This window comes from Scophthalmus maximus, chromosome 2 (assembly GCF_022379125.1).
Source record: "Scophthalmus maximus strain ysfricsl-2021 chromosome 2, ASM2237912v1, whole genome shotgun sequence".
NCBI classification, from domain to species: domain Eukaryota; kingdom Metazoa; phylum Chordata; class Actinopteri; order Pleuronectiformes; family Scophthalmidae; genus Scophthalmus; species Scophthalmus maximus.
In genome coordinates this window covers 19,701,790-19,717,527 of record NC_061516.1, presented here as the reverse complement: position 1 = coordinate 19,717,527, position 15,738 = coordinate 19,701,790, and the positions used below count along the sequence as shown (strand labels likewise).

General features: G+C 41.5%; 1 long non-coding RNA gene across 4 annotated transcripts in view; it reads left to right on the top strand.

The window, feature by feature from the left end:
• The window catches only part of LOC124849825, a 222,929-nt gene that overhangs the window by 130,568 nt on the left and 76,623 nt on the right, over positions 1-15,738 (top strand). For 2 of the 4 annotated variants that reach the window (XR_007030401.1, XR_007030402.1), the window contains exon 5: positions 6,970-7,049. The exons of 1 other annotated variant lie outside the window; for it this stretch is intronic. This is a non-coding gene — a long non-coding RNA (uncharacterized LOC124849825). Of the gene's footprint in view, positions 1-6,969; positions 8,197-15,738 lie in introns of those variants that run through there. One more of the 4 variants, XR_007030400.1, reaches the window with a different exon arrangement.

Genomic DNA, 15,738 nt, shown 5'->3' with positions numbered 1-15,738 from the left:
TTTCACTTGGTTCTTGTCGTCCTTATCTGATGTCGAAATGAAAACAGCTTCATACGTCGTTCTCTCGCCGGTCTGCGTGTTTATATTTTTTACTTGCAAAATAGGAAAGCGCCGAGCTTCTGTTAATAAGGAAAAATGGAATGCCCATTTTACCTCTATTGGTAGAGGGATTCATCTCATTAACTGATAGCATTTCTGCCAGTCGGCAAAAAAAATAAAAAGTATTTTTTTAGGTAATGCATAAGGTGAATATGAGAATGAGTTCAAGAGAATAATGCAAAAATAGCAGCCACTCTACTTACAACAACAATTAGCAAAAACTGTGTTTTCATTGATTTGACATTTAACAGATTATAGATGTGCTGTCAACATTTTACTTTTTATGTCATTGTAATACATATTTGTTAGTAATTCAATGCATATTTAATGAGTTCCAATTTTAAATGAAGTTATTGACACAACACAACTGTAGAGTGATAAAAAAGTTGACCTATAAAATGGCAATTTCGTAGGCGTAGATTTAGAGCATCGCCACTAAACACGCACGGGAATATCCACATGGTGACTGAATCCCATCTAGAGCGGCTTCATCAGCGCCGGGGTCATCAGGTGTTTAGATGATGATGGGGGATGAAGGGAGCAGGCGATACTGAGGGTAATAGCATCATTATAACCAATCAAAATATTACAATACAGCAATACAGCTGTAGTTGAAAGGGGGGATAACTGATCTTTGTCTACGCATTTGAACATGTTTTGTTGTACTTTAGCGCATTGTAGGCAGTTGGGCAATGGAAATGAGTGAGCAAACGAGAACGGTGTTTATTCCCGGGCTCAGGCAGAATACCAATTGGCCCGGGAAAGATATTACAATGCACGGCACCTTATCTGAGTTCCTCCCCCGAGCGGCTTTACACGCAATGAGGAAGTGAGATCGGTCACTGTAGACTGGTAGTTGTAGCCGATATCTTGGCAGTTATATTCTTCCCCACTGGCCTTGAGATATTGAATACATGATGCTAATTTGATTTTGATTGCCACAGACATGATATGATACAATCAAAAGGAATTGAATTTTTTTTTCTTTTTTAAGCCAAAAACGAATTGTTCTGTTCCCCCGCCTTATAGCAACCTTGCAGTGCAATGGAGCAGAGGATTCAGATAAGGTTCTAATGATGATTTTCTTTTGCTTTTGTACATTAAAGGGTCACGGTGCCAATCCACACAATGGTTAAAAAAAACAAAACTGTATTTTTGCCCTTAAAAGAAATTTAGACAGTAGGCATTATTTAAGTGTAAAATCTTCTCCACTGTGACATTTGCCATTCAGTGGTATATTAGCATTATAGTTCTGTGATTTCAGAACAGTCGTATCAACAAACATCAGGCTGATGTCCCATCTGCTAATAGCAGGGACGGAGTTTATGACATTTACTGCATCCAACCACTAGGGGGTGATCAAAATGTTTTGGCCTCCCCTCTGTTGTCCGTCTTCATGTACAGTCACTGGTCATGGGATGTCTGGACCTGAAGTCATCAGAGAAACAAGCTGAGCAAACAGCCCTTCTCAATATCCCTCCCGATGTCCTGTGTTTGCCTTTCTGTGTGTTTTTACCAGATTGAATCAGGAAGAGAAGGAGGCGGATCCGCAGATAATTTGGTTTCTGAACACTGAAGGAATCTAACCTAAATCAACAATCCACTCCCACACACACAGCTGGCTACTATTTTCCATCCAGCTGGACATTGTATGTACTAGTGGAAAATCCTGCACAACAGGTGTCCGTTCCACCGTGCCGGTTCTCCCCTTTTACACAATATGTCAATCCAGCTCCGTGAAGACCTCCGCTGACATAGTAAAGGTGGAACAGTGATGAACAACCTTCTGTTTTAAATGAGGCTGTGTGACATGTGGAATCCAAGCGGAGGAGAATTGGAGCTCCTTCAGTAGCCCCAGGTGAGCCAGCGCATCACCAAAAACACCATGTGGGGTTTCCCTTTAATTTTTTTCATCCATCTGTCTTATTCCAACGTGTTATGTTGTCTCGTTAAAGTTGTTAAGAGGCCCTTTCCTTCACCGGCTCACCACTCTGGAGTCCTACCAAAAGCTCCCTGTGTAGAAATCCATTTTGATAATGCCCTGCTGCTGCTCTCGTGATTCACCACCTCTTCCTTATTTAAAAGTCCTGCAGTTATTTTTGTGCTGGAGCTCTTTGGATGTTTTCCCTCCTTCTCTCTCTCTCTCCCTCTGCTGCGGTCTTAAAAAGTGTCTGAGGAGTGAGTGGGTTGCGGATGTTAGCGCTAAAGAAAGAAAATACATCTCTGCAAATGGCAACAGCGCTTCTCTGAATGAGCTGGTGTAGTGAATAAAACAATAAAACCCTGCATTTAAATCTGCAGAGGGGATGATAGAAAGAGATGAGCTGCTGTGTAATTGCTTCGCAGAAAGTATTTGGTTTCATCTTTTCAGTATGATCAGTATTTTATTAACGATAGGCTGAAATTAAAAATCCACTTAAGTTATATGTTATTTTTATTTCATGGTCGTGTTTAACCACTCAGTGGAACAGCCCACGAGTCTAATGAAGATTCTCCGTTGATGCGTCAGTTATCTCGTGAATCCAAGGCTGAATTTTTAACAGCACAAACCCAAAGTGTGTGAAATTAAAATGTCCAGAGATGAAAATAGGAATGATCGGTCGCACATGGTGACGAGCCGTAATAAACTGACGACCGGAGAGTCCGGCTTGCCTCAGGTTGTCCGGGGACTGGGACAGTTTAATTGAGGTTTTATTAGGGATCTCGCGGGAGGAATTTAACTTGTCAGGCTAATCATCATAATGTTGGCCTTAGGTCAGAGGCCATTTTTATCTATTCCATCAGAAGGGCACTGCCACTTTAGTCGTCGGAGGACTCCTCTGCAGTCAGAAACCAGGCCTCACAGAGGAGTCCAATGGTTACGTTGATTAACTTTTAATTACCGATCCTCGTCTGGGTCGCCATATTGTCCCAACAGCCTTGTTTTTGGTCCGTGGAGAAATAATTCAGGAGTCAATGAAAGTGCTATTAAAAAAAAAAAGTTTCCACAATTTGTATGCGGAGTCAAATGTGTCCGCATGGAAAATATGCTGGGTAAAGGATGCATTGTTCCTTTGCAATTCAACACAAATCTTCTCTGTTTCAATTTGGTTCTGTGGGAAATGACCAAGTAAATCGTGCTTGTCTTTGAAGTCTGTTTGGGTCCCCAAGGGTGTGAATAACTTAGTTGTGCTTCTTTGCCTAAAACATGCACATTTGAGGGGAAGAGAAAGCAATGAATCAGCTTGTTTGCATTTAAATTAGTCTCTTTTCACCAGCCTGTATTCAAAAATAATCTTGCAAACCGATAAAGTAACCCCATGAGGTTGTGAAATGCACCGTATGCATACACCCTACACTGTTATTGTTTTGCATATTGTGCTGCACTATTTGACACATTTTTTTTATAGGATTAATAGTAAAGCAGGTGCTTGCATGCAGTGACACAATGACTTAGCATAAAACATTGCTTGGATTCCATTCACATCTCGATCACTTTCGTCGAATGTCTCGTCTCCATGGGTGAAAATAAACCGTCTGACAAGTTTTGAACTGAAGTCGTGACTCTGATTAGCACTTGAATGATGAATAAGCATCTCCAATACGTTTGCGATGTGAGAATGGCAGCAGGGATTCCGTTAGCAAATCGTTGACTCTGTAGTAGTTAGGCCTGGGATTTGTCACCCACTGACACATTTTGATAGAACCAGAAAAGCGTGAAATTGAAAATAAACTGTTGGATGTATTGATCCATTCCATCCTGTGGTGGTGTAAAGAATGGTTCCCGCTGAAACTCACTTTACTTGTGTGACAACAATACGCTGTATAGCATATGAAAGTAAGTAAACTATTAAAATATAAAAAAATAGCTTTAGCTTTTCTTCATAATCTTTTAATCGTTCCATAACCTGATACCTGTTATTGAACTATAGCTGTGACCTCACAGATACTGATTCTATTATTTAATAGAATAACACTTATGTCAATATAACTGAAAAACTCGGACCAGTTCAGAGTTCAGAAGTTAAGAACCTAAGAAAGTTTTGCTTGTTGTTTGGGGTGAAATTATTGCTGATGCCGGAGGGAGCTAATCTAGAAAAGCAAAGACAGATAGAGAAACAATTGTCAACAAACAAGTGTGATCCAAGGGCATCTTTCTTCCATCTAGATGACTGTCCCTGATCCTCACAATTATATGTGCATTCCCACCATATCACAGAGATCTTTTACTGGGGTAAATTAAACAGCCTTTTTTATTGCTGCTGTGGCCTTTCTGTATCACCGGACTGGGCGAGTCTGTTATCTCTGTCAGTGTGCACTGTAACAGAGGTGAACTGGGAGATGTGGTGTGAGGTCACGACAGATAAACCGCGGTTTAGCTTAAGGAAGTGAAACTTCAGGAAGCCGGTGAGCGTTGTGCTCACGGACAGAGAAACCATCCTCCAATGAGATGAAGGAAACGGCTGCAGTTCCCTTGAGCGATATATTGAATTAGTTCCACATGAGGGCAAACAGTCAAAGAAATGATGAAATAAACATATATTTCATGTTAGATCAGCATCCTACTGTATACTGCAACAAAATATAAAAAGTAACACTAAGGGTACTACTAAGAACTATAAACAGTGATTAAATACACTGACCAAGATGTGCAAATTGTTCTTGGCCCAGGTGAAGGTCATCCGCAGTTGGTTACAAGCCTCCCCTGCAGTGACTGTTAAGTGGTTTTCGTGCTAATGAGATGCAAGATGCAAAATAGCAGGCCTACCGAGGACAAGGACAGGGCACAACAACAGGGGTGGAGATAATTGGAATGGATTTCAGCCATACTTCGTAGTTCATCATATAGAAAAGACATTCGTGGTATGAATAAGTTTTCATTAAAACAGTATAAATGTGTTTTTTAAGAGATGGATGTTTACCACTTAAAATTTAAGCCGAATCCTGGTAAAGTATAAGTATTGGTGCAAGATGGCTTTGCAAAAAATCGTAACATGGTTTCAAAAAAAAGCTGCAAAAAGGAAAATGTATAATATTCAATGATTTCAGTTAAATTTGAATTGAGTTCCATCCACACTTCTGATACAGTTCTATTATTAGTCAGCAAAAAAACCCAAAGTGGTGGTATGTGTAGTTGGGTTTTTCTGCAGTCCATACATCTTTATATGCGTTAACGAAAGAGCTGCATCCTGTGATAGCTGACACATTAGTTAAGTGTTCTGGAAAGTAATTTTGTGCCAAAACCGCTCGAATTTCTTCTTTCAGAAAAGAGACGTGCCGTCTCGTAACCTGAGGTGTATTTATCCTACAGAAACCAAACTTGCCAGAGGCAAAATCCTAATTGATCCGTGCAAACCTGAAACCAATGTTCAAGTTGATAGCACTTTCTCAAAACAAGGGGCAGAATGTGCTTTCTGTCTAAAGATGTCAGTGTGGAGTGGATGTCTGTATTCACAATGACGCGTGACCGATGGTCTTTTCAATTGTAAAAGGTCACGGGGATTTTAATGAGGTGCCTTCTGGGAAAATAACAAGCTCCTTATGCCTCGATAGACACCTCCCCATGTCAGAAGATGTCAGCTGCAGCAGAATGGAAATGCTTCACCTCAGAGATGGCAGTTTGAAGGATGGGACTGCACATCACCCCCAAAATCATTCTACACAAGATAAAATGGATGTTTGCGAGATGTCTTTGCCCACTAGTGCTCTTCACCACTGTCATCAATAATAAATAGGGCCTCATCCACCATGCTGAATGTGTTTAGTTGAGCTTGTATCGATTCGATTAACAATGTGAGTTAGTAACATTAACCTTCTGTGTCCTTGGTCATTTTAACATTTACTCCCGAGTGAGTCGGAAGCCTCAAGGTTCCCTTGTCCTTTGTCATCCGAGTGCTTTGATCCATCCATTCTATGGCAATTGGGATACAATGCCTTTTAAAATAAAGTGAACCTTTTGTACTGATTCAATTTTAAAACCATTTCTACAGTTTGGTTTCACAAAGACAAAAAATAGACCAACACAATTATTTATACTGTTTGTATTATATGAAATTCGACAACCACTCAACAATGGTCCAATGCAATGTTTTGACACAGTGTGATGTCTCTCAGCTGTGGAGATAAAATGCCATTTTCCTTCCACCCATGGGTGCTTAACTCACTGTCACACAGTCACAATCCTTCTGACATTTGAGAGAGTACTCTTACAGTAACGCACAATGGCTGCTGTCGCACACGAGGGAGGCCGATTATTCTGCGCCTGCTACTGTAACTGGCAGGGACATGTTGAAGCAGAGTGTCGCTGTCAGCGTACTTGCGTGTGCACACGCGTGCTTACGTATGCATTATGTACAGGCATGCAATTTTGATTGCAGTGGCAGACATGCATGAGATGGAAAACAATTGGTATGCGAGCGCAGCGGCGTTGGGTAGGAAAGAGGTGGACCGGAGCAGTCGTCTTTGTGTGCAGGTTGTTTTGTGATGAATTTGGCAGCCGCTGTGGTATTTGATGTCCCTCCGTCATGGTTGAAGGATTGTGGGCGAATGGCGCTTTCTGTGTTGTTGACACCGAACAGCAGCACAGTGGATTTGATATCCGTTGACAGTTTGTCACACTCCCGTTACAGTGATCCTTGGTTGGTGAGATGGGGGGGCGGGGGGTTTGACAGAGAAGAACCAGGGTCTTAGCATTCGGTTGCATTATGTCTACCAGAGTCTGTAGGATCTTTGAAGTGTCTTGAAGTATAGAGCATATGCAGACCAAAGCAGAGGAGCAGACCAAACAAAACGCACTGAATAAAACACTTACACTCTTTTTAGAGCCGCTCATGTTTATAATCTAACGGGTTCATTCCTGATATTATCTCAATGCATGTTTTCTATTTGCAGCACAGCGATGTCATGCCCCGGACTCGTACTTCCTGGAGCTTCTCGGATGAAGGACTATAAGGGCTGCAAGTGAGCAACCGGTAGGCAGGAGGCAAGGAACAGCAGATAGATTAATCAGAGAGGCAGCATGGCTCAAGACAAGTCCCACTCCCATCAGGTCACGTGTTATTTGCTCGCTAATCTAATCAAGCGATTGATGATGTGACTGCTGAAACGTATTCTTTTTAAAAGAGTGTACTCGTGCAGAATGACCCTTTCCCTGGTGAAAGGCATTCATTCAGAGCTGAACTTGGGCTGAACTCACTGACACATAATCTCTCAGGATTACGAATTTTCCGGGACACTCTTCTTTTGCCAGTTCATGGTGTCTTTCATTCGCGCCGCATGGTTGTTTTAGAGACGTCTGCTCTACATGCATTTCTGCCACAACTTTTACAAAATGTATCTTGCGCTAGGAGAAGTATATGATTTGGCTTCACTTTTTTTCTATACAGTCTATGTGTAGTAGTGATATTTTATCGGGATGGCTTGATTTCATTCACTATAATAATCAGGAACAAATGAAATGATCAGCGTTAACTTTATTTTTTTTTTCTTCTCAAGTCTGTCCTTATGAAGTCCATTAGAAGAGTTATAAATTGCCTCAAAATGCCTTCTTATCATACTGGCCTGTAAAAAACAGTGAACAAGACCCACAGGCCATGTTCTGCACAAAGAATATTTAGCTGAGCTTCAGCAGAGGTATGCTGGTGGTTAATTGAACGCCTTTTGGAAGTGTGTGTGTGCGTGTAGGCAGTTTCTAGTAGCTTATAACTTCATATTAACTGAAGCTGAAACCTAATTTTTTATTGTTTGGTCATGTGGGGAAGGAATCAGTTAATTTAATAATTCATGAATATACTGTGGACTATTGTTTACTGTGATATAATATATCAATATAACATTTTAGTACGACAATTGCAGTGAGCGGTTTTAATATACCAAATGAAAGACTTTAGAGAAATGTCGAATAAATCCTTAAAGCAAGAGTCCTTTTCATAAAAGTTGAGCATAACTTCATTTAGACCGGAGCTTTTGTATTTTTTTCAAACTTTTTACGCCTGAATCACGAATGCTGCGATGGCTGCTGTGATTACAATCTAACGATAATCCAATGTACGGTAGATGCAAATTCCTCACAGATGCAATACTTTCGACATGCATAATTAATGTGCCTCCACACCGACCAAAGCCACAGTCGAGAACCGGATGATCACAGTCAACTCTGAAGAGCTGTAACTTCATAAGGTTCATCAAAGTAAAAGTTCTCTTTGAAGAGGATCAAGGATAATGTAAACAGGATTTGGATTTGGCTCGAGTACAAAGAAGAGTTCTCGTACCTTCGTCAGTCGTTTAATCATGTCGGACAATCCACTCCTGCTGCCGTTAGCCGAGACTTTGGAACTTCTGAAATCTATTAAAAAAAGGAATATTAAGACTGTCACACTATTGGTTTAATGTACCGAACTCACACGTCCATTTGCATGTGCATGCCCAAACATCGAACCAACGCATATATCATATCATGTCCAGTGGTTTTGTTTGGCTACGGTAAAAACACCGTAGAATTTAGTAGAATTTGGGATCTTTTGATCAAATATTCGTGGCAGGGAGAACTGACAGAACATCGCCTCACTGCCTAGAGAAGGAAACAATACAGGGGAGGACATTTTTGCCAACGTTTTCTCTTCAACTGTGCACCACTGGGTCTTGCAGGAAGTCGAGGGAAATGATCAAGGTCAAGCGTGTTCGGGATGGACTGCAGCAGCAAATCTTGCAGTGCCAGCTGGGAGTCTTTTTTTCTCTTCCCCTTTTATAACAGTTGCTTCTCTCACCATGGACACTTTGAAACACTTTGATATCCGTTTCGTGCCTGTCTGAGGCTTTGATATCGTGAGAAATGGATTACCTGCACCAGCACAATAACCTCCCAGCCTTATAGCTCTCTCTCATTCTCACTGCCTCTGTCATGTTGCTCATATCTCTCTTCACGTCATTTTCACAAGTACTGCCATTACATTATCCTCAGAGACCAAATACATGGAAATTCTGATGGAATTTCCCAACCTTCCCAAAAGGTACATGATTTCTGTTTTCACTTACATCCTTCCCTTACTCAGACATAATGGAAATTACATATGTAAAGGAGTAGCAATTGAGGATGTACGGTGTAGTTAAATCATTCAATATTTCATTTTGGGGATGGTAATTCATGCATCCTATTTATTTGAGTCATTACAGCATTCAGATCAGCAGCATTGTGAAAATTGGGATTAGCAGGTGAAATGTGCAGTTAAGATCGCGAGAACGATGGGCAGGTTTGAGTGGTGGAGGCTTTTCCCGCATGACAAACACGAACGCGGTGATCCTCGACCTTTTAAATGTGCCAAAGTTGTGCGTGAGGTATGGGAATTCTAAGGATCTCTCTGTATATCCGAGGATTGGATTGAGGGATTTAAAGCCTGGCGCACTGGGCTTAGTTGGCTCTCACCTCCGTATTTTCCCCGTTTGGCTAACACTCCGCTCCTGGCTATTGAGGATGCATTTGCATGACATGAAAGCACAAGCTATGGTTTTAATGAGATGGGAGCTTCTCACTCTCTGCTTTTCTGATTCTTGACAAAGCTCAAGTTTGGTCACATTGACCTGTCCTTGAGGAGGAGAGTGAATTACCTGGGAAGTCAATCTCCACTTTCGCTGCATAAAGAGCTTCAGGTAATTGCATTCGATCGCACCCTGAATTCCTGCCCTTGTACACACACATCGCCCGGCCCACTGAAAACCACTGAGCTAATATAAGAATGGAAATCATACCATGCCTCCGTGGACTTGTACGTGCTGAATTTCCTCACCACACGTTGTAGCTTAGTGTTTCAAACAAAGTCTTGGCAAAGCGAAGCACGTGGTCCTCCACGGTTTGGCTCAGCTCCAAACTCACTGTCCGGCGGGAAAGATCAGAATTTAGTGGCACCAAGTATCGATTTACTGTGTGAACAATGTTCTGCTAATGCCAGGGACACTAACATTTAAAAAAAAAAAAGAGAAAAAAAAAGGGTCTGCTTGAAAGTTGTTGGAGAAGCAGTGAAAGCAATCAATGTGTCATGCGGGATATTGCCAATGCTCTGATGAGGAACATTTTTTAAAGCGGTTCGACTTTCAGTTTTATGTGCCTCTGCCAGACAATAATGCTTGATAGGTTGCCAGGGCAGTATCATTATCACCGCCGATTCCCTTTTATCTTGAGTCAGGCTTTTCTCAGAACCCGCTTGCTCCCCAACAGGTCACCGAGACTGAGATCAAGTACGATTACATAACAACTACCCTGGTTTTGAAGGAGGAGGGTTAGGGTTATGCTACTTTGAGAGGCCAGGCGCAGTATAAGAAGGGCAGAAATCGGTCATTCTGTGGGCTGCAGCGGTTCGACCTGTCATCTGTCCTCCACATCCCATCCCGATCAAACACAGCAGGCCCTCCAGAACAAACACCCATCTGCCCTGTGGGACAGCCAACACTTTCTGGGTCACAGCTCGGACACAAACGACCTTGACACTCGCTGGGTATGAATTATACAAGGACTAGAGGGACCTAATGAAGCCTTCATGGAGTGTTTTAATAGGATAATGAACTGCGCACGCAGTGGAGAAGTAAGGTATGACCAGATTGATAGTACATTTCATTGGATGGCGATCAACAAGGCAGATGAAATGGGCAACGGGATTCCTTTTTTTTTTTTTTTTTTTTTGTCATGTTGGTTGTTAAGCTGTGCCGTGATACTTAAATGTGTCAAAATCCGCACCCCTACCATTTCACGAAGCAATGGGACGCGAGCATGATGTCCCCAATTGTGACCGCGTGACAGAGAGACAAGGGCTTAGCACTGTTGCACTCATCCTTCGCTCAGTGCCAAGTGCAGCGGGGAGCAGTTGGGCCGTGTGTGCGTATGTGGCTGCCTGTCATCTGCTCTCGAGGGGGTCTCATAAATTGAACATGCTCATGTGATAAACTGGCAAAAGGAGGCCACACAAAGCGCTCAATAATGACTGCTAATTGCTCCATTCATTATCAACCGATTTGAAGGCCACATTAGGGTTTTGTGCTGCATGGAAGCAACATGTGAGTCGGATGTACGTCACACTACTTTTACAGAAACTTCCTCTACATAATAATACAAAGGTAAAAACACTAATGTCATACCAGGTTCAAAAGGCAAAAAAAGCCTCCAATATTAATATCCTGGTATTGATGATTGAACAAATGTAAGCCACCAAATCTGAATTTGTAGCCTTTGTTATGAATATAAGTAGACATGATGAGCAGGCTACAAAGGTTTTTTAAACATGAAAAAAGCATGAAAAGACTTTGCCGCACCACACTTTTAACAGACAGACGCCCTGGAAAGATTGAAAGAATAGAATGAATTTTAGATCAGCAGTTTCAGCTTGTGGAAGAGTTCATCAGTAGAATAAAACCAAACTCATACGCGGATGCTTGATCCAAAAATATCAACAATCATTTAAACGTCTGAAATCTAAGCCAGCGTTCATCCACAGTTCTGTTTTGTCTTTGTTACCTTTTAGTTTATTTCTTCTTGGACTGTCAAAGTGACAAAGACGTCAGACACTTTTTGTTTGTGAAAAAAACCCCACAATATAAAGAAGGGTTACACGGAGGTAAGATGAAATGTCATCTTCATCACTGTCATTCTTTGGTCTTCTCCCTGACAGTAATTGTGCATGATACAACTAAGTGCTCACTCATCAAGATTTTTTTCGATCACAGTGGCACACAAAAAAGGGGCATGTAGTACAAGTGCAAAAATGGGACTAACTCTAAAATTGCAAGAAGGATAGATGGACATTTTGGCTTTGAGGCATCAAAACAAATATCATAATATAAGTATAATGAGTCGGTAGCATTTGCTAATGGAAACATGCACATTTATTAAAATGTATTGGAATATTGGAATCATACACTTACAATAAACAGAAAGCACAGAATCTATAGTATATATATATATAGATAAAGTATATCCATACATATACTGTATATGCAGGCGTATGGGCAACTTGAGTTTTTCTCTCTTAGAAGCGTCAGTTTTTGAGTCTGTTCTCAGGTATAAAAAACATTCTCAGTCTTTTTTATCAGGTGTAAACACACTCTTCCCCAGAGCAACACTTGACTGACTCCATTCAACTTCATTTTTTTATTCATTAATTTTAGAGACCTTTAGGTGAAACCATCTAAGGAAACGTGGGGATACAGTAATCTTTTCAGAGCTTAGGCCTCTCAAGAGCTTCCTGTCCTGCTCCACATTTCCAAAGAAAATATTTACACATACCTCATTATTACAAGGGAGAAAGGTATTTTTGACTAAACCTGCTGAATTTAAGTTGAATATTCATATGTGCTCAAACTTTTTCGGGGAAATAAACAAAAAACAAAAAAATACATTGGAGTCACAGTATTGTTCACCTTTTGTTAATAGTCAGGCAACACATTTCAGGATTGGTAATTCTCGTTCACGCCTTTGGTTGCATTAACATTGTTGTAAAGTACATTTTTGCATCATATGGACAACAACATACTATTCTCATGTTGCGTTGCTTGGAGACTCTCTTGCGCAGAATCTCACCAAATTTCCCAGCGATGCGTAGGAATATTCACCCAGGATGACGATATCAAAAACATCACGGGCATTGCCGTCACTGGAGACATGCCCCCAGCATGGCTAAAAATAAGACTGTGCATCCTCCGTTAGTGTCCGCTCACATACAAGCAGCTGGTTGATGTGATGTGAAAGATGAAAAAGGGCCCGAGAGGTCGACATTAGTTGCTGCTGAAGAAAAACACCCCCCCCAGATGTAAATATTCTCCGCTGTTGCCCTGGATTTATTCAATAATGTGCAGAAGCACCATCACACATTTTATCACCACACTTATTTTTGCCTTATCCGACAGCCTGATGTATTATGATTCAGTAGGCTTATGAGGTTCATAATGCATCCAAAAGTTCAGTGCGGGATTACGCCGAGTTGACAGGGAAATCCTTGGAAGAGATAAGTGTCTTTGTATCAAACCACTCAGACAAATGATTCTGCTCGCCTTCGTCCTCTCACGGCGACTTAGTGGGTACAGACCCACGTGGGCAGAAAACACACGGGTGGAAAAGATAACGGTCCTTTCTTTTAACGGCTTTAAATGTTTAGTAAATCAAAGTCCAAAAATTAAGCTGCGTAACTTCACTAGTCTTAAAACTGTGAGTAGTTTAATAACCGTTGTGAAATGTATCTTCGAGTGCACGACTGGAACAGTGTATCGTGTACACACAGCAGCTTTTTAGGGCCGTTCCTCTAATGAGACTCCGCAGCACACAGGGAGTGTTCAAGATGTGGGGTTACCTGTGAGACAGTAGAGGAAACACTCCTGCTCTCATAGTCATTTCAATGCAGGAATACTTTTATTAAGCCTCTAACCTAAAATCAGCCGGCCAATAAAAAGCAAACTGCGGTGCTAATAACCGATTCACTGAAGATTTCTTGAAAGCATTCATCTTTAATATTACTAAAACTTCTTAAGGGTTTTCTGAGAGCACATTATCGCTTCGACTAGATTTACAGAGCATGTGAATAATGCATACACAGGGAGGCACACATGTACATGCATGAGCGTGCCCGCAAAGCAGTACACATTCCCACTGATTGGAGGCACTAACGTGCAAACAATATTTGCAATATGCCTGCAGAGGCAGTGAAGGAAGACATGGGTTAATGCACAATTTAAAATATTTCAAAAATGTTTTACATGAGCTTGCTTAATTGAACATTCACACAGATACGTGTCTCCAAACCCTAACGTAATTTGTTCACAAGAAAGCTCCACGAGATCCCTGTAAGTGTTTTGATCTAACCAAAGTCTTTGCTTCCTCAGGATAACTGTTAAATAACTGGTGTGCAGCAAAGGAGACGGGTCTTATATCAGAAATCATGGTCATTGTGTGTTTGTATTTCTTCCCCGTTAGACTGTACAGGCTACACAAACATTAGTTCATGTTGTAGAAGTTCTTCCTCTTCCCCTTCAGGCAAAACGTTCAAAATTTGACTCGCACAGGTCTTTTTGAACTTGGGAGAACTGCTAACGTCGGAGAACGTAATCCCCTCCATGTTTATTGTATAAGTAAACACTAATGGAGGTAAGCAGTATAGATCTGGAAAAAGAAGGATTTCTGGCAGGAAATCTATTTTGTCTACACAGCAAGCATGCAGCTTAAGGCTCTATTTCTGAGACAATACAGATCCCCTCTCTCTGCTGTGAATCCCCCATGTCATCAGAAATCCCTTCCCTTCCGCTTTCATCTTCATCATCCCAAAACACCCTATTGGCTAAAACATATCACCAGAGTCTGTCATCGGTATAGAAAATATGATGTAAAACTCATTAAAATGATTAAAAATAAAAAATTAGGTTCAGATCGTGAGTTGATTAACAATCACAATGAGCATTTGCATGCTCTCTCTCTCTCTCTCACACACACACACACACACACACGCTCAGTTTATTTGCTCTCTGTGTTTTGATGATTTGCATGAAAACGATAGCCTCGATAAAGATGAGCGCTCGTAATTATTTTCAAATCAAGAATGTTATAGAGATCTGATCAAATCTAATGCTCCAGATAGGCTTGTTCAAACTGACGTTTTAAGCAGATTATCATCTCGAATGCTTTGTGTCACGTAGCGATATCCGAGTTAAGAGGGAGAGTGGGATCGGAGACAGAGAACCGCCATGGCCTGATAAAACAAACAAAACAAAAACTGATGCCTTCTTGTTGAATGTGGTTCTTTGATGACTCAAGTGCACTTCATGATTTGGATTGGGGTGTAACCATGTTTGTTTCAAACGCACAGGACTTAATCTTCACAACCCGCACACACACACACCACTGTTTTCGCATGACAGCAGAATGGTCTATGTGCGTTATTTAACTTTAACTGTGGGATTATTGGACTTTCCCACTGGAGTAACCTTGAACTTTTTTTTAAAGGTCAAACCTTTGCAGGGCTTTTTTGAGGCAGCAGCACTGTTTCTCAGGCACCTGCTACTCAGCCTTTCACTTCAAATTATATATTACATATACAATATTCTTCTTCTCTTTTTTTTTACCACATTTTCCACATATACAGGCCACCTCAGGCAGGCTAATGGAGACAGAATCAAAAGGTGAGGAGAGGCGGTCGTTTCACTTCTTTGTTGATCTCCCCCCCGGCAACTGGCTCTTCCCTCCTCAGTCAGCATCCCTTTATAAAACCCTGCCTGGGCTCAAAGATGTGCTGGGCCATTCGGCTTGTTACCCAAAATTGTAACTTGGGGATGAAGCTGTCCTTTCTCTCTCTCTCTGATGGCGGGAGGATTCAGATGCGGCTTTGAAGCGGAGGGTGCCACAAACGCACAACCCAGCTGTTAATGAACAGCCTCTGTGAGGAGCACAGTGCTTTTGTTCCCGTTGGTTGGTTGGTTGGTTGGTTGGTTGTTTGGTTGGGTGGGTGGGTTGTTGAGGAGTCTGCAGGGATTTGGCGGATGTAAGGGGTTTTGAAGTCGAGTCATTTATTCTCGACTGTCAGCTCCCTTTGCCTCCTCCTCTCTCTCTCTCTCTCAATACGTCCCTTCTTTTGTCTTCTCTCAAACCCACGTTTGTCTTTGGAGCAGGCGCCTGGCTGACTGCTCCCGAGATAC